Source organism: Balearica regulorum, chromosome 1, assembly GCF_011004875.1.
Source record: "Balearica regulorum gibbericeps isolate bBalReg1 chromosome 1, bBalReg1.pri, whole genome shotgun sequence".
NCBI lineage: Eukaryota > Metazoa > Chordata > Aves > Gruiformes > Gruidae > Balearica > Balearica regulorum.
In genome coordinates this window covers 151,618,924-151,637,130 of record NC_046184.1, presented here as the reverse complement: position 1 = coordinate 151,637,130, position 18,207 = coordinate 151,618,924, and the positions used below count along the sequence as shown (strand labels likewise).

The following is an 18,207-nucleotide window of genomic DNA, read 5'->3' as shown; positions in this document are numbered from 1 at the left end:
GAAAGTGTGAAGTTATTCATGCAAAAAAAAAAATGCATACCTTAACTATACACATGTACAATGATAGGATCTATTCTAGTATTGCCACATAGAAGAATTTTTTATGGTTTTTGTGGATAGCTCCCTGTTGTTATCACATCAACCGTCAGCAACAGTTAAAAAGACAAATGGTATCATTAGCTGGTTGGAGAGAACACAGCAATGTAAATCATTGGGCACTTGCATCTTGAATTGTGCACGCTCTACAAAACATATGGAGAACGACAAGATGACTTCTAATCACTTGTGGCTCTCCCAGGTTTGTACTCTCCAGCTTAGAAAACAGAAGTTATCCATTCATGAACAGCTTACAAAATAATGAATGGTGTGAAGAACATTTCCTCACAAAATAAGAATTAAGAGGCACGTAATGAAATTACCAGACAGCAGGTTTAAAATAAACAAAAGGAAGTGCTTTTTCCACACAACGTGTAATGAAATTGCAAAACTTACTGCCATGGGATGTCATGGAGGCCAAGAGAATACATGGATTCAAACCAGGACTACATGAACTCATGGAGTGTAAGTTTGTAGGCAGCTATTAAACCTTAATGGTCCAGAAGCCTCCTCCAGCTCAGGAAAGCCCAAATTGGTGATCAAGAAGGATGTAACACTGGAGCAATTGTATCATATTTGAAATATCACTCACCAGCAAATACCAGAAACAGTACTAGGCAAGACTAGAGGGGCATTTAACACAGTAGGGTAGTTTTTATGTTCTCTGGGAAAAAAACAAAACCAAAAACAAAACCCCAGAAAACAAAAGAAAAAAACAAAATACACAGATGTTCTCATATAGTCACAATGACTTAAGAGTAAGATGCTTCTTTGTGTGCAGTTGGAATAAGAAAAGCAAAAAAAACCTTGAAAGAAACAAAATGTGGGAAAACAGGAAACAGACGCCGACATAAACTGTATCCCAAGCCTTTCAGGTAACTTAACAGGAGTTATTGTTTAACGATGTTGGAGAAAGCAGGCAAAAGACTGAAGACTTAGGATTTTGAGGAAGGAAGGCTATGTCTGGAGAGAGGCTCATTCTGCTTCTTGTATCTTACTAAGCATTGTGGGGAGAGACAATAAAATTCAATAAGGCACAGCTCTGGTTGACTCATGTTAGTATATCCTCATTAGCTGCAGGAAACTGTAATCCTAGAGCTGCTTTTGTTATGGCCATTTTTTTCAGTCATGAGAAAGTTGCTAGGTAAATTAACACTCCTCCTCTCCTAACCTGGTACCGACAGACTGGCTTTAATTGGCAAGCAGGAAAAGAGCTAGAACAAAATGACAGCTACTCAGAGACATGATAAAAAGGGAGCCTCAGTTCTGCCACATGGGTATCTCATTATTAAGACTAACAGTTCATACCTGAATTAGATGAAAGAACATATGAAAAGAAATGTATAATAAAGGTATAATCTCTATGCGGGGGGATGACGGCACTGGGAAGCAGCAAATAAAGCCAGTAAAAATGAAATGCCTTTGCTCTAATCATCTGCAGAATTAATTTAACATACATGTACTAGGATAATGAAAAAAAGCCTAGGCAATCAAGATTATTCAAGAATTACAAGTCAACTCATCAGGCCCCAGAGGAAAAATGTCTGGTGGCTGCTAGAATCTTTTCTGCCCAACTGGTAGTTTCTGATCCTGAGCTGTCTCGAGCCCAGCTGGGGCAGGGTGAGCCATCCCTCCCAGCTAGCCTGGCTGGGCTGGGCTAGGGTTAGTGCTGGGTCATATGGGAAAACTCTCAATGCAGCTGCCTCACTATATTTTGCTTGTGGTTTATAAAATTAACAGGTTTCAAGGAACAAGACATTTCAGTTTTCAATGTGGTTCATGACCAAACCTTCATAAGAGTAAATAAGCTATGGAAAATTCCCAGAGGGTAAAAGAAAACCTCAAACCCAAACACACCATGAGCATGCCCTCTTGCCTTTAAATTACACGATTACAGAAGTTGAGAGGGAGGCAGGAGGAGAAGGTTTTGAAAAAAGAAAAGATTTTTCAGCAAAGACTAAGCAGCTCACATCTGACACTACAGGCATTACCTCTGCTCCAGGCTGCCAACTAAAAGCACAGCCCCTACACAATCATACTCAAAACCAGGCTTAACACAGGCGAGCAACATCAGGATGATCCAAGCCTGTGGGCGTTCCACACCCCTTCCTTGTAGTCACAAAAATTATTTAAAAATTATGGGCTTTCTGATTAGTTCGGGATGCACATGTGTCATTTGCATCCTTGTGCACCAGAATGGACAACCAACCCAAAACGGACACAGAGAAAAGAAAGCAGAAGGGGCATAGCTGTTCTTAAAACATGTATCCATATTTACTGGTCTTCCAGACTAAATCACTTCCAGTGCACCTAGTCAGGCTCAGTTCTTCCCCCAGTTTCAACCTAGGGTAGGGAACAGCAAACCATTTCCATTCTCTTTTCTAAAATCAGACTTTTTCTCACTGTGATTGCTCAACAGAAATTAAATACATCTTCTTTTCTACACAATCTTGCTTTCTATCACTGTACACAATCCATGTATTTTAATTGCTTTCACATATATACTGGGTTCCTGGGCAAGTTTATTGATGTATCTTCCTAATCTTCTATTTCTAGCCTCCATTTGTCTCACCTCCCTCTTTCATTTATTTATCTTGAGGCTTTGTCGCATCTCATCTGTGCATTTTTTGGCCATACTCAGGTTCTTGCCTCCGTCATTTCAAAGATAATAGACTTCCTCCTCCTTGCTTGCTCTTTATTATTATTATTCAAGTAATAATAATTCATTATTATTACTTGAACACTCAGTACTTTGTGTGGTAAGCCTGACCAGAGAGAGAAATATCAACTTAAAAACAAACTTTGTGGCAGATTTGTCTGAACTGTCATCAAAACAACACATCTTTGGCTTATGCTAAGTACTTGTTTGGTAAGGTATATTCCCCAGCACTGGATGTGTCACTGACTTTGTTAAGTCTCTCTGGATCTTTTTTTTTGTTTTTGTTCTTTTTTTTCTACTGACTATAGGGTCATCTTGTAACATATGTACTATCCTGAGTACCTTGTCTTCCAGGAGTAACGGAACACCTCTGAGTAGTCTTCCTTTGTGAATGGGCTTCTCCGGGCACATAAAATAGGCCACTAATCTTTATAATAGAGCAGGCCAGTCTTTCTGTCTAGTCTTACAGTAAAGAAGTGGCATTTCTCCTTTTGATGCCACATTCAGTTCATTCTTGAATGTCCTTTTCTTTCAGTGCAGCCTTGCATCACGATCCGAGCTCCTTACTCATCCCCAGTGGTTTAGAAGGAACTTTGAGGTAATACTGTATGACAGACTTCCATGTGTACCTCGGCCAACCTCACATCTGTGTTGGCACATGGTAGCTGCTCTCAAACCAGTGAACTGACTTCTGTCTTTCACTGCAAGCAGGAACTGTTCTCAGGCCTCCTCCTTATTCCCTTGGTCTCGCGCATGACCAAGACCTTGCTAAACCAGTCACATTCACGTGTTTTAGTGGGGCTTTGCCTGGATGCATCTGCATCCCCACCACCACTAAGCACAAAGGCACTACATCTATGTGTTGGTTTTGCATGGCAAGGTTTTGGTAGCGGGGGGGCTACAGGGGTGGCTTCTGTGAGAAGCTGCCAGAAGCTTCCCCTATGTCTGACAGAGCCAATGCCAGCCGGCTCCAAGACAGACCCGCCACTGGCCAAGGCCAAGCCAATCAGCGCCTCTGTGATAACATATTTAAGAAAGACAAAAACAGCTAGAGAGCGCTTTTGCAGCCAGAGAGAGGAGTGAGAAGATGTAAGAACATCTGCAGACACCCAGGTCAGTGCAGAAGGAGGGGCAGGAGGTGCTCCAGGTGCCGGAGCAGAGATCCCCCTGCAGATCATGGTGAAGACCATGGTGAGGCAGGCTGTCCCCCTGCAGCCCATGGAGGAAGGATCAGGGGGTGTAGAGATTCCACCTGCAGCCCGTGGAGGACCCCACGCCGGAGCAGGTGGAGGCACCCGAAGGAGGCTGTGGCCTGTGGGAAGCCCACGCTGGAGCAAGCTCCTGGCAGGACCTGTGGATCCGTGGAGAGAGGAGCCCACGCCAGAGCAGGTTTGCTGGCAGGACTTGTGACCCCGTGGGGGACCCACGCTGGGGCAGTCTGCTCCTGAAGGTCTGCACCCCGTGGAGGAGACTCACGTTGGAGAAGGTCGTGAAGGACTGTCTCCCGTGAGAGGGACCCCACGCTGGAGCAGGGGAACGATGAGAGGAGTCCTCCCCCTGAGGATGAAGAAGCGGCAGAAACACCGCGTGATGAACTGACCGTAACCCCCATTCCCCATCCCCCTGTGCCGCTGAGGGGGGAGGAGGTTGAAGCCGGGAGTGAAGTTGAGCCCGGGAAGATGGGAGGGGTGGGGGGAGGTGTTTTTAAGATTTGGTTTTATTTCTCATTCCTCTACTCTGTTTTGCTTAGGAATAAATTAGATGAATTCCCTCTCTAAGTTCGGTCTGTTTTGCTCGTGATGATAATTAGAGAATGATCTCTCCTTGTTCTTATCTCGACCCGTAAGTTTTTTTTCATTGTACCTTTTCTCCCCTGTCTAATGAAAGAGGGGAGTGATAGAGCGGCTCTGGTGGGCACCTGGCCCTCACCCAGGGTCAACCCACCACAATCTAGCTCAGAAATTCCCTGAATCATTAATTTCTGGAGGCCAGGAGAGTGTATCACCATATGACTGCTCTCATAATTCTTCATCTCCTACTAGACATGCTCAGAGTTTTAGTGTGACCAAATGTTACATCTTAACTGCTGTGAGTGCAACTTCAGACAAATGTGCACTTCCTCTGCACTTCCGCAAAGTAATCTACTGGATCTTCATTCAGGACTCAACACAAACACACAACTCTTTTTTGCCAAGAGGCTGACCAAGTGGCCTGTTTCTTCTGGAACGAGGCAAAAATTTCTAAATTTATTAAATCTTGGTTTTAAATTACATTCTGCCTCCATCATCAAAAATACTAAGATAATTATGTCCCAACCTCCTCAAAATTTCTTTACCAATCCATACTCTGACTCTGCCGTGCCTCTGTCCCCAGGGACTAAGGAGGCTAGCACTACTGCATCCATGTATTGAGTCAAGCCTTTGTCCTCTGAATGAACATTTGAAGCCAAAGGATCATGCCCACTCCCAGTACATGAACTCCAGTAAAAGAAGATTTCAAGACTACCTGTTCCTTGACTTCTGGAAGTGATCTACTTGTACCAAACCAAAATTCCCTACTGTTGTTCTCACCTGAATGTTTTTTGCAGTGGGAACAGACCAGTTTCCTCTGGAAGTGGTTCTAACCTACTGGGAATCGCCCACAGTGATATGCCCTGGCTCACCTTCATCTTATGTCCCACTCAGACACAAAATGTTACAGCACTGTGTAGTGTCTGGTGATCACTGACCATGCCTGGTCGAATGAACTGCGGAAAGGTAAGGATGGAACAATGCCCAAGTAGATGTAGCGATATTGAACAAAATACATCAATGCTTGTTTTATCATCATGATTTTTCAAGCTATTTCCCCACTACATTTTTTCATCTCTCCAGGAAACCTGAAAACAGAGTCTTTATCCAATCCTCAGCCACACTGGTGCTCTCCAATCTGTCCTTCCATCTCTTTTACTGCCCCTCCAGGAAAATCACTCTCCTTTACGAACTCCAGCAGTACCGCATCCTCTTTGGATGATATCCTCCTCCTTTTTTTTTTTTTTTGTGAACAAACATTTACTAGCTTGCAAACAAGAAAACTCTTGCCATCCCCTTAACATCTGAGAGGATTAATTCTTAACTGGAGCTACTTTTTCCCCTTCACAGGACAATTCACTTTCCCACAAAGATCTGTGGCACTAAATGAAATCCTGCCCTATTCAAATAAATGGCACAACTTTCTTTGTTGTTGGGACCAGCATTTCATTCAATGTGTATTCCCTTAAAATCAAGGCTGTACAGCATTTGATGCATTGGCCCTGAAACATTTATAAACAAGGTACATCATACACACAAGACCACCCCCATTTCGGCTTCTGAAATCTGGATAGAGCTTATGCAGATCAGAGGAACAGGCTGTGCAGGCAACTATTTTGATTTTTGTCTTTAAGATACCCTTCAAAACCTCCATACCAAAAACACAATAGAAAACTTGAAACTGAGATTACAGCTGCAACCCCACATAAGTTCTGCCTTTTCTTCCCCATTCCCAGAGTTCAGAAGAGTTGCAGTCAAGCAATACATTTAAACATGTTCTTTAACCTGTGTTATCCTGAAGATAGGTTCCTTCCTGAGCTGTCCTACAACAGTTTTTGCAGCCTCGTGCAGCAGCCAGATTAGCTTTTGGTCTTAACTGGAAAGCTCTGTATGTGCAACATTTGTGTCACACACGCTCAATTCTTGTTAATATAAGGCTGTTAATGGTGATTTCCTTTGGACAGAGCAGAGGAAGAGGAATTGACTGTTAATGTTTAGATTTAATCAACAGTTTCTTCCCAGGTGTTTACTGAAGATATTTTATAGCAAAACAAAACCAAATATTTGTACAAAGCCAACCTATAATATATAGAAAGCAAATGAAAGCTAATGAGCACAACCCCTACTTCCCCAATCTAAACCAAATAATGTTAGAGACATTACAGTAAAACTACAGACAATGCAAAAAACTGTTTCATTAAATATAAAGAAGAAATACTATCAATACATATATGCATCCCTAAAACAACTATCACTTCAAATAAACTGCAAGATTTTCTCATGTCATTAGATACCTAAACATTTATTAATAGTTTAAAAAATCACATGGAATTTTTTCTGCTATTAATATGGGAGCTGTCCTCCATGCTACAGTTCAAAACATCCAATTTACCTCCCAATATCAGCTCCAGAAAGACTTTTAAAACCACACATTTACAGAGTACCATCTGTACTCTGCACTAAATAAAGAGAACAGACTAGAAAGTGGGTGTCAGCCATCCTGTTCTCACAGGACAAGGAGATAATCCATTAGCAGTTAAGCCAGTTTATGAGTCAATTACGCAAGAGTTGCAAGCTTCCTAAAAGCCACTTCAGAAAAGTTTTTAGTTAGGTTAATATAAAAAATGGTTAAATTACCTTCTGTGACAGTGCCCTGAGGCCTTGAACAAAGACACAAGCTTGCTGAAATTTTGAACTGCACTGATTTAGTGACTATTACTGGCACTGACATCATCATTTCCTCTTGCCTTGGCCTCGGACTTGCAACCCCAGTTATTAACAGGGACCGAAAGCTGAATGACGGGAGAGTAAAGAGAAAAGGTAAGGAGAAGGAGTTAGAAGGAGATTTTCAGAGGAGACAGAAGACCCAAATACAAGTCGCAGCAAAGCAAGAAGCATGTAAAAATTATAAGGGAATAGCAACACAAAAGAAGATGTATAATTAGGAAACGCTAAATTTGCTTAATGACAGTACTATATTGGTTCTTGTAGGGAAAGTGAAGAAATTTGAATTTGATGTGGTATGGCAGGAAGCCAAGGAATTGGTCAATATATCAAGGCAGTTGCAGAAGCATTTGTGTTAAAGCAGCACGGTGAGGAATGCAGGAAGAGTGAAGCACAAACTGACAACAATTACAATATGCAGCAAGCGATTATAGCCTAGACAACAGCTTTAGCTGAGCTGACTGTGGCCTATGGCAATATTAAATGGAAGCAAACGTACAGGCAGATAAGCAAAGAAAGAAGGCCAAAGACCAAAAGGCAGCATGGGAGTCAGACACAGAAAGGCTATTATGGCTCCATAATGAAGCCAGACAGTGACACAAAAATCTCCCATGTTGTTTTTCTTTGCTTGGAAACGTAGGTCAGTCTCAAGCAGACACACACCTATATGGGATATACAGGGTTTATGGAAAGCAAACTGCAACGATCTCTGACTTGAGGCCTGTCCAAGTTTAACCTGCTCCCAGGAAGGAGCTGCCTGCACTCAACGCAATCCCTCCTTTCAAGCAGGGCCTGCATGCCGCTCTATACACGGGCATGAGCACGTAAGCAAACAAACAAAGCTGCACCAGCATGTCTTGACTCTTCTCCTCTGTCAGCCAGCAGGGGCCACAAATATCCACAGCTATTAGATGGATTGATAACCATATGACAAGAAGGAAGACAAAATGAAGAAGCTAGTTTTGGAATGACTGAAATTCATCCCAAAGAAAAAGCTGTTGAGCCTACTTGTGGGCATCTGATTACGAAGTAAAAGTAAAAAGATGAGAGGAAGAGACTAAAACCAGAAGCTTTAAAGAACTTATGACAGAGAGAAGGAAATAAGGCACCCTGAGGGGGTGTGGGGTATTCAACTGTAAGAAACAAAACAACGAAACAGAAGCAGCATGTCCTTAACTTACCTAGGGGTTTCCTACCTAGCTGGTGACTAAGGGTTTCCTCCAAAATGCTGACTACAACCAAGCCAAACAACTATCCCAAGTTGGCCATAGATGGTAATATTTTAAATAAAAATTTGGACACGCTGGTAAGTGACCTGAACAGACAGACACCTGTAACAACTGGGAGAGCATGAAGTACAGCAGATTGGAGGAAAGCATCTAAACCTCATGCCACAACACACTTGAACCACAAGGCACAACAACCCCAAACTCTTGGCCCAAGGGAACGCATCAGCTGAGAAGTCTGGATCAAATCTCAACAACTTCTGGGTGACAGGGGGTGCACACATGAAGAGAAGGCAAGGGAATAAGATGGTTTAACAAGAGCTGTGGCACCAACAGAATGAAACCCCAGCCACCTTCTTCTCATCCCTACCCAGTCCAACTATAATGATTTCTCTACTAAATAAATCCTTGAAGACTCTTTCACATAGATCCTTACATCATATATTTAATCAGATATATTGTAGTTGCAAATACATCTTTCTAAAAAAAACAAAATGAAAAAATAGCTTACAGTTTAAAAAGAAAAGATGTAATTATTTGTGGACCTAGAAAACAATCAAACGTGCCTTCAAACACTACATGGAGGCTGTAACCTTCTGCATTGGCATGCCTTGGCACACCTGAGGTAGGCAGAACTTTTAATGCCTTAAAAACACAAGTTGAAACAACTCAGAACAAATTTGATTACATTTATGTGAATAATCAGGCAATCTGGGATCTTGATTAACAATACTTATTATTAAAGGGCAGTGATCTTTCCTACATATGCAACACTGATTAAGGAATTCAAATTAAACTGATTCATCACCACTGCTAAAACCTGATGGTAGTTAAGTTGCCAACTGAGTCGCAAAATAATGCTGATGCACTGAATTCATTTTGATAAGAGAACTGGACTAAGATTATACAAATTGTGTCATGGTTAACATGAAAATGTTCTCCAACTAGAATTCAAGCAATAGTATTAATAACTTGATGCTGTCTAGATTTACATAACTAAAAAGACGTTAACATACCTCATTGTGATCATAGACAATGCAGTAATCAAGCAAGGGAGGTAAAAAGATACAAATCACACAGTATAAGGTATTTAACAGTAAAATCATGGCATTATATCCTCAAAAACTACATTTTTTTCTGTAAAGTACAGAAATGTTCAATCCAAATCAGCATTCAGATACACCAAGTTTGTGAAAGGCATAAAGCAGAACTATGGAGTCTTCTTTAGTTATCCAAACAGCAACATAGAGATCAGGCTTGTTAAGTTTCATTTACCTCAATTTTTTACACCAAGGCAAATAGAGCTATTAACTCCAGAGGCACAAACATCATAGGCATCAAAAAGCACATTTTGTAATAGACCTTCCCATGAAATTAACTGAAAACTCTTCCTCAATGTCTCTGACTTGGCAAGAGGAGAGACCAAATAGGATTCATAAACCATTAATTTAAAAAACAGCTGTCACAGGACGGTGACTTGCCTACTTTGAACTGTTCCTCTGGTCCTACAAGGCCACTTCTTTGTGACACTCGATTATGCTAAAATCACTGAAGTGTGTACAGAAACATCTCACATGTAAGGCAATACACGTGCAGCTTTTCAGAGCTGGTGTAACACTTTCCTTGATCAATTGCTGTCCTTTCTTCTTATCAGTACTGGGTATACTGCTATGACTGCTGGTGCCCTCAGCTCCTGCTATAGCCTCTCCCTTACAAGTTTCAGCAGAGAAAGGGACCATCTCTCCTAGAGATGTGCTATAGTGTTCTGTGCCTAGAGGATCAATACAGAAATTGCAGGAAGGGTGTTTTGGGGCCATTCTGTGGAAACACCAAAGGAAGTGGGTCCTGCACACAAACCCTTACATTAGCAGTGAAACCTTCCTAATAAAGCACCATCCTCTGCAACACCACACCAGTAAAAGCACCAGACTCCTAAGATTCTCCACAATTTTTAAGACATTAAGAAAATACTCACCTAGATTAATTCTGCCTGATGCTTTCTCCTCTAAAACTGTATAGACATACTGTCTTATAGGTAGTGTTTCAGGGGAAAAAAAAATTGAATTATGTAGACATTTCTGAGTGATGGCCTACTACTGAGTCATCACAGAGCAATATCCAGAAGGGGCCTGGAGAGGAAAGCACAGACTTTTAATGGAAGACAAAATATTTCTACCAGTTGGATGGGATAAAGCACCAGGTGAGATTTCCTGCACAATGAGAGCATATCAGAACAGGAAACGTGGTACCCTACCAGGAGAAAAGCATTACTCATATTGTGAACAGTTTCTGCTGGCACCCTATCCCATTTTACTTTCTACCCTGAAAGGTCAGTCATGTCCTAGGTTCAGCTAAAGCGTATGATATCCCATCCCAAAGAAGGCTCTGCTTCACCAAGTGGTTATACTGTTGTCTGTACAGCACTAAGATCCTTGGTGATGAACAACAATGCAAAGTAAGTGCTCTTTAAAAAAGGTTTTAGTGTCTTGTCACTTTAGATCTTCTTAGAGGAAAACAAGATGCAAATTAGGGCATGGTCAGGTAGGCATTCTGGTATAACCAGCTATTATTAGTAGACCACATCAGCTTTAGAATTCCAGTTATTACACTAACAGTTCCTACTTGCATTAAGTTTCTCCTCATATTTTGGGAGCAAAAGGGATCATTGGGATCATATAGTCTGGCCTCTTTCAAGACAGTGATGAAAGGTGTCACCTAGTCAAGTTGTACAACAAGTTCATGATGTCTACTGTATGTCCAGAGCACCTTCTTGAAAGAAATGAAAGCTTAACTCAAAGGACTTGGAATGATTATCCTTACAATGTTCTACAGGAAACTGTTCACTGACTAATGATCATGACCAAAAAAAAAAAAAAAAAAAAAAAAAAAGTTTTACTATTTGTTTCCCACTAGATTAGCCTTTAGCTTCCAACCATTCAGTATCACTGTGTTAAGAGTAAGTAACCGTATGATCAGAAGGACTCTCCTCTGAATATCATGCATACTGTGGTTTCATCACTTTGAAGTTTTTCTTGCATAAATCAAACACTCACTCACTGTGAGACAAGTTTTCCAGGTCTTCAATTCTCCCTGTAGCTCTTCTATGAACCTTTCTGAGTTTAACAGTATCCTTTTTAGCCTGGTCTCCTAAAGGTACAGGCTTATGAGAGAATGCTTTCTGTCTACATTTGGCCATCAATCTCCCACCGATGACTTTTTTGAATCAGTTGGTGATTTACACAAAATTTCAGAAAGTGGTAGAGATCTCAAATGATACTCCAGTTCTACGAATTTTATTAAATTAAATGGCTGTGTAGGGAAGAGTGCATCACTGGATGTCCCCAGGGGAGGAAAGGGCTGCACATGGCAGTTCAGCGATTCTCTGTAGCCTTTGACTGAACAGTACATAAACAGCAAGAGTTGGCCATCACACTGTGCCACCTCTTACCAACGTGATGTTTAGGCTAGGAGGGCAGGAAATATGGCAATACAGCTGTGACTGTCAAACAACTAAAAGGGTAGCACCATGTGCAGCCAGTACATCTGCAGCTGTATAGAGTCTAGCTGAATTCTTGCTTCTGTTTGAAGCTTGTATAAAATTATTACAAAACCATCAGCTTGGAAACAAGTCAACTGTAAAATGAGTTAAAATTAATTGCAGACACTACTGCCTCCAAAAGCACAGCCTCCTTGCCAATTTCTGTGCTTGTTAGAATGGTATCTTGCATTTTCTTTCAAAATATTTCCCTTTTCTCTTTGTATCTGAGAGAACAAAATGATTAAAGGAGGAACTAGCAAGCTACCTTGTACAGTGACTGATCTCAAAGTGTTATTAAATTAAAAATGCATCTTTAAAGACTTTTAATCTTTCCCACTCACAAGTGCTTTGTATGTTACAAATATATAATTAGCAATACAGATGAAATATTTTGCAATCAAGTCTTACTGAAAATGTCAGAAAATGGCATCCAAGTCCAAGGTTTACACCAAGAAGGGAAGGTGGGGAGTACAGCAGACACCTGGTGATTTTAGCACTGTGGACTCTGGAAAGAAGTTGGTCGTAGTACATAACTAGTTGTGCACCCAGTACAATAATGTACCCATAAACATGAACATGATTTCTAGCTCATCCAGATGGAGTAGGGAAAGAGATACTTTCTCATTATTGCCACATACACTGTCAGACTTCTTGCAGTAACTTCCTCTCAACAAACAGTTCTGTGAACAATAGAGTCAATGAAGGGCATTTCCTATGCATTGCATACCATGTCTTTACTCTCCTTACACTTGCAAAAAACCCCAACTTCAACACCTGGGGCCCTGTGGCTTCCCCTTTACCCTCCAGCTTCCCCTATTCCTATCACACCTTGATGTCCCCACTTCCCCATTCTGCTACCTAAATTTCACTTTGGCAAGTGTTGCTCTTGGAGCAATAGATAAAAAACTTGCAGAGAAAAGTGAAAGTTGTGTACCATTACATTGCTCCTTTAGAAGCTTCACCAGCATTGGTTTTGAATGGTGCCTCCCACAGAAGCAGTAGGAATTCCAAGTCATTCAGAATGAAACAGCATCTAAATTTACCTTTGTATTATGCTAAATACCATCTACTTGAAAGAGCCTTTTGATACAGGTCATGATGCAAGACAGGTAACTAATTTTTCCTAGGGCCCTACTTCAAAGGTAATTGAACTGCTCCAGCCAAACACCATTAAAGGACACCAGTGAAGTAAAAACTGCAGATGTTTAGGGTACTGATAGCATACCCAAGGTGCTAACAATTCACAGTTCTCAAAATCCATTCTCCTCTTACAAATATGGATACTACAGTAATGCTCTCTAACGCCACCCAACTACCTTAACACTGTGACCTCAAGCACATTTAGAAGTTAAAAATCATTTATCAAAAGGATTTCTGCTTGAATAATTTGCCACCATTTATAATCCCAGTCTACGTTTACTCTGTGTAAAACAGGAAGTACCCTCACGTTATTCAAACAACGGCACTTACTGCTAAAACAGACTGACTTAGGAGAGTTACATTCCAGTCTTGAATTACAAACTCAGTTTTATACATATTCCAGAGAGTCATGTGATGACAATTCAACCTCAAAATGGTGAGCACTTTAAAACACAGTCTGCTGGAGGTGAACTACTGTCAAAGGGTCTAATCAAAGAAGTTGCTCTTGATTAGGATTACAGATAAGAAGATACTTGTTTGTGATTTGAGTAAACAAAGAATTTCATGAACAGAGGAGAAGCACTGAACAAACACTGAATACAAACCCAAAGAAGGGTGAAACTTAAACTTCATTTAGTGGGAAACCTGGCAGCAGGAGGAGATGGTATTTATAGATATGGGGAGGTTTGATGGATTGTGAGCAATTTAAACTTGATTTAGGCTACAAAATAGTTAAGAGAAATTTTGGTGGGGATGGAGAAGCGAAGGCAAGTGAACTACTTAGATGGCAGGCAGTGGAACCTCAATGCTACCAGAGCTGGGTGGAAGGAAAAAAAATTGATGTACTATGCTAAAGCCTTGGACAGAGATATATATGCATTCCTTCTCTCTTCCCCTCCCTACTCCCCAAAACCCGCAGTATTGCAGCACTACATGATAAAAATACGAGATACTATGTGATTTAATCTCTGAGCAATTTTACCCCACCAGCTGGTTATGAAACACATACAAGATTAAAAGCGTGACCAAGATGCAATCCTGCAGGAAAAGGCGCAGCTTGATGCAGTGTACACTCTCTAGAGAAAGGAGATTGTGACACATTTTAATGGTGCACGAGTTTATTGAAAATGAAGCCTTGAAACCATTTTATGCCCTCATTAGCATTCCCTCCCAGCAGCAAACAGAAGTTGAAATTTTTCAAAATACTGTGAGGTGATCTGATTGATGCATACATTAAACATGCCTGCTTGTAGTCAGCAATACCTTTTTTTTTTTCCTGATTCAGCTCATATTTCAGGAAAACAGGCTTCATTTGACCCTGAAGCGAGTTCAAAGCCGGCTGTATGCTGTATGCCTCTGCAATGGATTAGAAACTTCTGTAAAGCAACACATAAACATATGTTCTGTAAACCTGGAAGGAGCAAACCCAAGAGGCAGGGTGGCTCAGGGACCCATTCTGAATGTAGGCAAACAGCACTGGGAGCTGTAACTTCACACGAAGAGTACCTGCTGCCAGCTCTGGCCTCAGGCTGCTTCCAGACTCAACAGGAGCTGCAGCCTTGCACCAGGCCAACATACCATAAAGAGCCTGAGACTGAGCGCTGCTGCTTCATACAGCAACAAAATACTGTTGTCAGCACACTGCCTCCATGAGGGAGCACCTCCTGGTTCCTGTTGACCTTTTTTGCAGAACACCACCTCTAACTTACAAAAGGAAAAGACAGTATGGCACACCACATGCAAGAGAGGAGCAAATCCTGCTCTACGCCACTGACAACCAGAGTCCACATGCCACCACCACCCCTATTAAAGAAAACCAGAAGACTATGACAGATTAAAGAAAGTGCATCAAGCTAATGGGTCCCAGTGTATTCTGCTTTAAAATGGCATTCAGAAAAAAAAATAAATATCACAAAACATCAGAAAAAAGCATTATCTAGAACTTCGCTGGCTGCCCTTTCTGCACTCTTGCTCCCCACTCTTACCAGCATCAGAGACAGAGCCACAACAGAAAGCAGACAAAATTTGGTCTTCAGCATCATAGATATAAAATAGCCACTCATTTCCAAGTTGTCTCTTTAATCCAACCCTTTGGACAGTTTCTCTACCTATTCCTGGGATCTGATGAAGATAGTCATCTACAGGAAAGTAAACTAGTTCCAATGTAAATGAGAAAAGCAGGAAATAAGCTAGTTAGCAAAGGAAAATTCTCAGATGACTCAAAAATGATGCCTGTATGACTTAATTTTACACAAAAGCATTTAAATATATTCCATGATTGAAGGACTAGCTGCACTCCTGTAGTTTTTCAAGGTGTCTCCAAATGCAATCACAGGTGACAACAGCAAAACTTCACCATACAAGATGGGATCACGTTTTCTTCTTACTCTTAGATTAGGATGCAGACTGCTGATCCACAAGAAGGAATGGCCATTATCGCAGTCCTTCCAAGTAGACTTGTTATATGTGGCTTTGCCCTTCAGGAGCTGTGACTAGCAAAACATAGAGGCTGACCCTTTATGATTTTCAAAATGGATCATCATTTCCCTTAACCTTAGAAACATCATATTGCGCAAGAGAATTTTAAACAGTTACATAATATCAGGCTGATTTAGGACAATGGTTGCCAACCTGCGAGCAACGTGCTGCCCACACCACTTTCCGGCAAAGCTCACGGACAAGGAAATTCAAATCAATAATGTGAGCAATCACCGTATGCTCTGTGCTCTACTCGCACAGCAGAGAAGTCTGGGTCCTAGCACTCCCAGCCCGAGGCAGAAACCTTCTGCTTTAACCACACTTGACAAATGACACCTTCCTCCTTACCTCCCTCTTCCTCTTCAGAAGGGCTTTTAAAGCTCTTAAATGCCCACAGCTCAGTCACTGTTCTCTTAATGACCCCTGAAGTGTTTATCTTAGGGATGTCATATCTACTTATTGTTTCCTTTCCTGCTTGCTCTTGCAAACAGCCCATTTAACTTTGTTCCACATCATCAGAATACATCTTGTAGAGCTCTCAAGAGAGTTGCACGGCATTTAAGTTTAATTCATGAATTAATGCAGAGTAGCCACATCTTCCCTACCAGGGCTACAAATGCTTCATTTATCAAATAAAATTTCAGCATTGCTCATATCACATCGCTTACTGGAAAACTATGTTTACTACATATGAAAGAGAGTAGTGGCTACTAAACCACATACGCTATTATCTAGCTGTATAGCTACAGGGGGCAGGGAGAGAACAAAAGGAGGAGCAGGGGAAGGGAGAAGCTCTCCAAAGCAGATGTTTCCAAGCTTTTTTAAACCTAAGAGACAAGACATAAGACAAGACTTGAAGGAGCAGCTGGGGACACTGAATAAATACAGACATTTAAATGTGACTAATTACATACACATGCTGGAATTCTCAAAGGAAGATCAGGGAGCCAGGCTCTCAGCTCACACTGACTTTCAAAAGGAGTTCAGTGGCCTGTTCCTTCAAGCATGCTGGAAGTCAGATGTCATCTTGCTAAATACAGAACATTGCTTCTAAATGTTGCCTCTGGTAGCTTAACCACAGCGAAGCCTACGGATTTCTACAAAGCTATCCTGCAGGAGCCCTCCTCTTATTAAATAAATACAAATGCATGTATCTGCTGATCCTAGCCTATGTTGCTTTGCGAGATGACAGAAAGTTGTTTGGACCAGCCGAGAGGCCTTAAAGCCTCTGGGGAACCACCTCTCTGTGCTAAACACAGATGTGCTGTGCAGAATCTGCTCTGACAGTGGTGGGGAAACATTTACAAAAGGTCTAGGGCTCCTTTCTGAGTGCTGCTGTTGTGAAGCAGGAAGGATATCTGTATATGGAAAGGGGTGGCTCAGAAAAAATTTAGGGAGAAGCAGGTGCCATTGTTTTTCAGATGTATTCATGAAATATGGGTACACACACTCCATTCATGACTTAGTTCAAACACTTCAACCTGGCACGGCTGCAGAAAGAGCGTTCCTGGTCCCTGCCGCTCATTTTCCTTCCTCTGCATTACAGAAGAAAAATAGAGCAGTTTCTAGGATGCACAGGATTAAGGCTTGATTCAGCTTAAAAAACTGTGAGGGGAAAAAAAAATTAAAATACACCATTGCTCAAGCAGCTGTCAGGAGCCATGTGTCAGCATAAAGGGGTGGATATGGACATAAGCAGCAGGAAGCATGTGAAAGTCTTGACCACTTCTTTCCATGGCCTTAACACCTTAAAACGCTCATAAAATTATGGACAGATTTCTGGCAGGTGACAAACCTGAAAACAAGAGACGGCCTTTACTTTACAGCCAATGGAAGGTGAGGCCAGCTGTTGGTAGCCACAACAAGCAGCAGCTGACTGTGCAGAGGGCCAGGAAGGCTGTGGCTGTACAGAGCGTAGAAGAAGACAACATGAGATCTTTTGTGAGTGAAACGACAGAGAGGGGAGAAGCCAGAACCTGCTGAATAAGACTTACTTTTTCCTGGCACTCAAGGTGACTCACTACATGGCACAACAGTAGTTAGTACAAATGCAGATACATGAAGGTACCAGGCTGCGAAGTCTATACATGTTGTCTTTTATCTGACGACCACCTGGGCAAAGGTCTGTGCTCAGCAGGCTGTCGGTCTGCTCTCTCTGTATGACGTGAACAACACCACATCAAGAGCCTGCCTCCTGAGTCCTGTAACAGGGACATGAGAGACTTACAGAGACCCACTGACAACTGTGTCCAAGCCAGTCACCAGGACCGTCAGGTTTCACGGCAGTTCCACAGAGGGAGCCCACAAGTAGCAAAGTGTTCCCAGAAGGAGTGTGCAACAGTGAGAGTTGTAGTTCTTACAGAGAATGACAGCAGGAGCCACCAGGGGACACAAGAAGTCTGAGTGTACTGCCTGCATCTGTACTGTCAATGTAACTTTTAAATCCACTAATGCTTCTCCTCATAATCTCTTTTGCAGAGATTCAGTCCGGGAGATTGTGCTGCAGCAGCTGGCAGAGGCTAGGGCCTCTGAAGGGCTCTGATGAAGCACAACAGC

General features: G+C 41.8%; 1 protein-coding gene across 1 annotated transcript in view; it reads right to left on the bottom strand.

The window, feature by feature from the left end:
• RASA3 (RAS p21 protein activator 3) overlaps positions 1-18,207 on the bottom strand; it is a 143,711-nt gene that overhangs the window by 37,772 nt on the left and 87,732 nt on the right. The window lies entirely within an intron of this gene.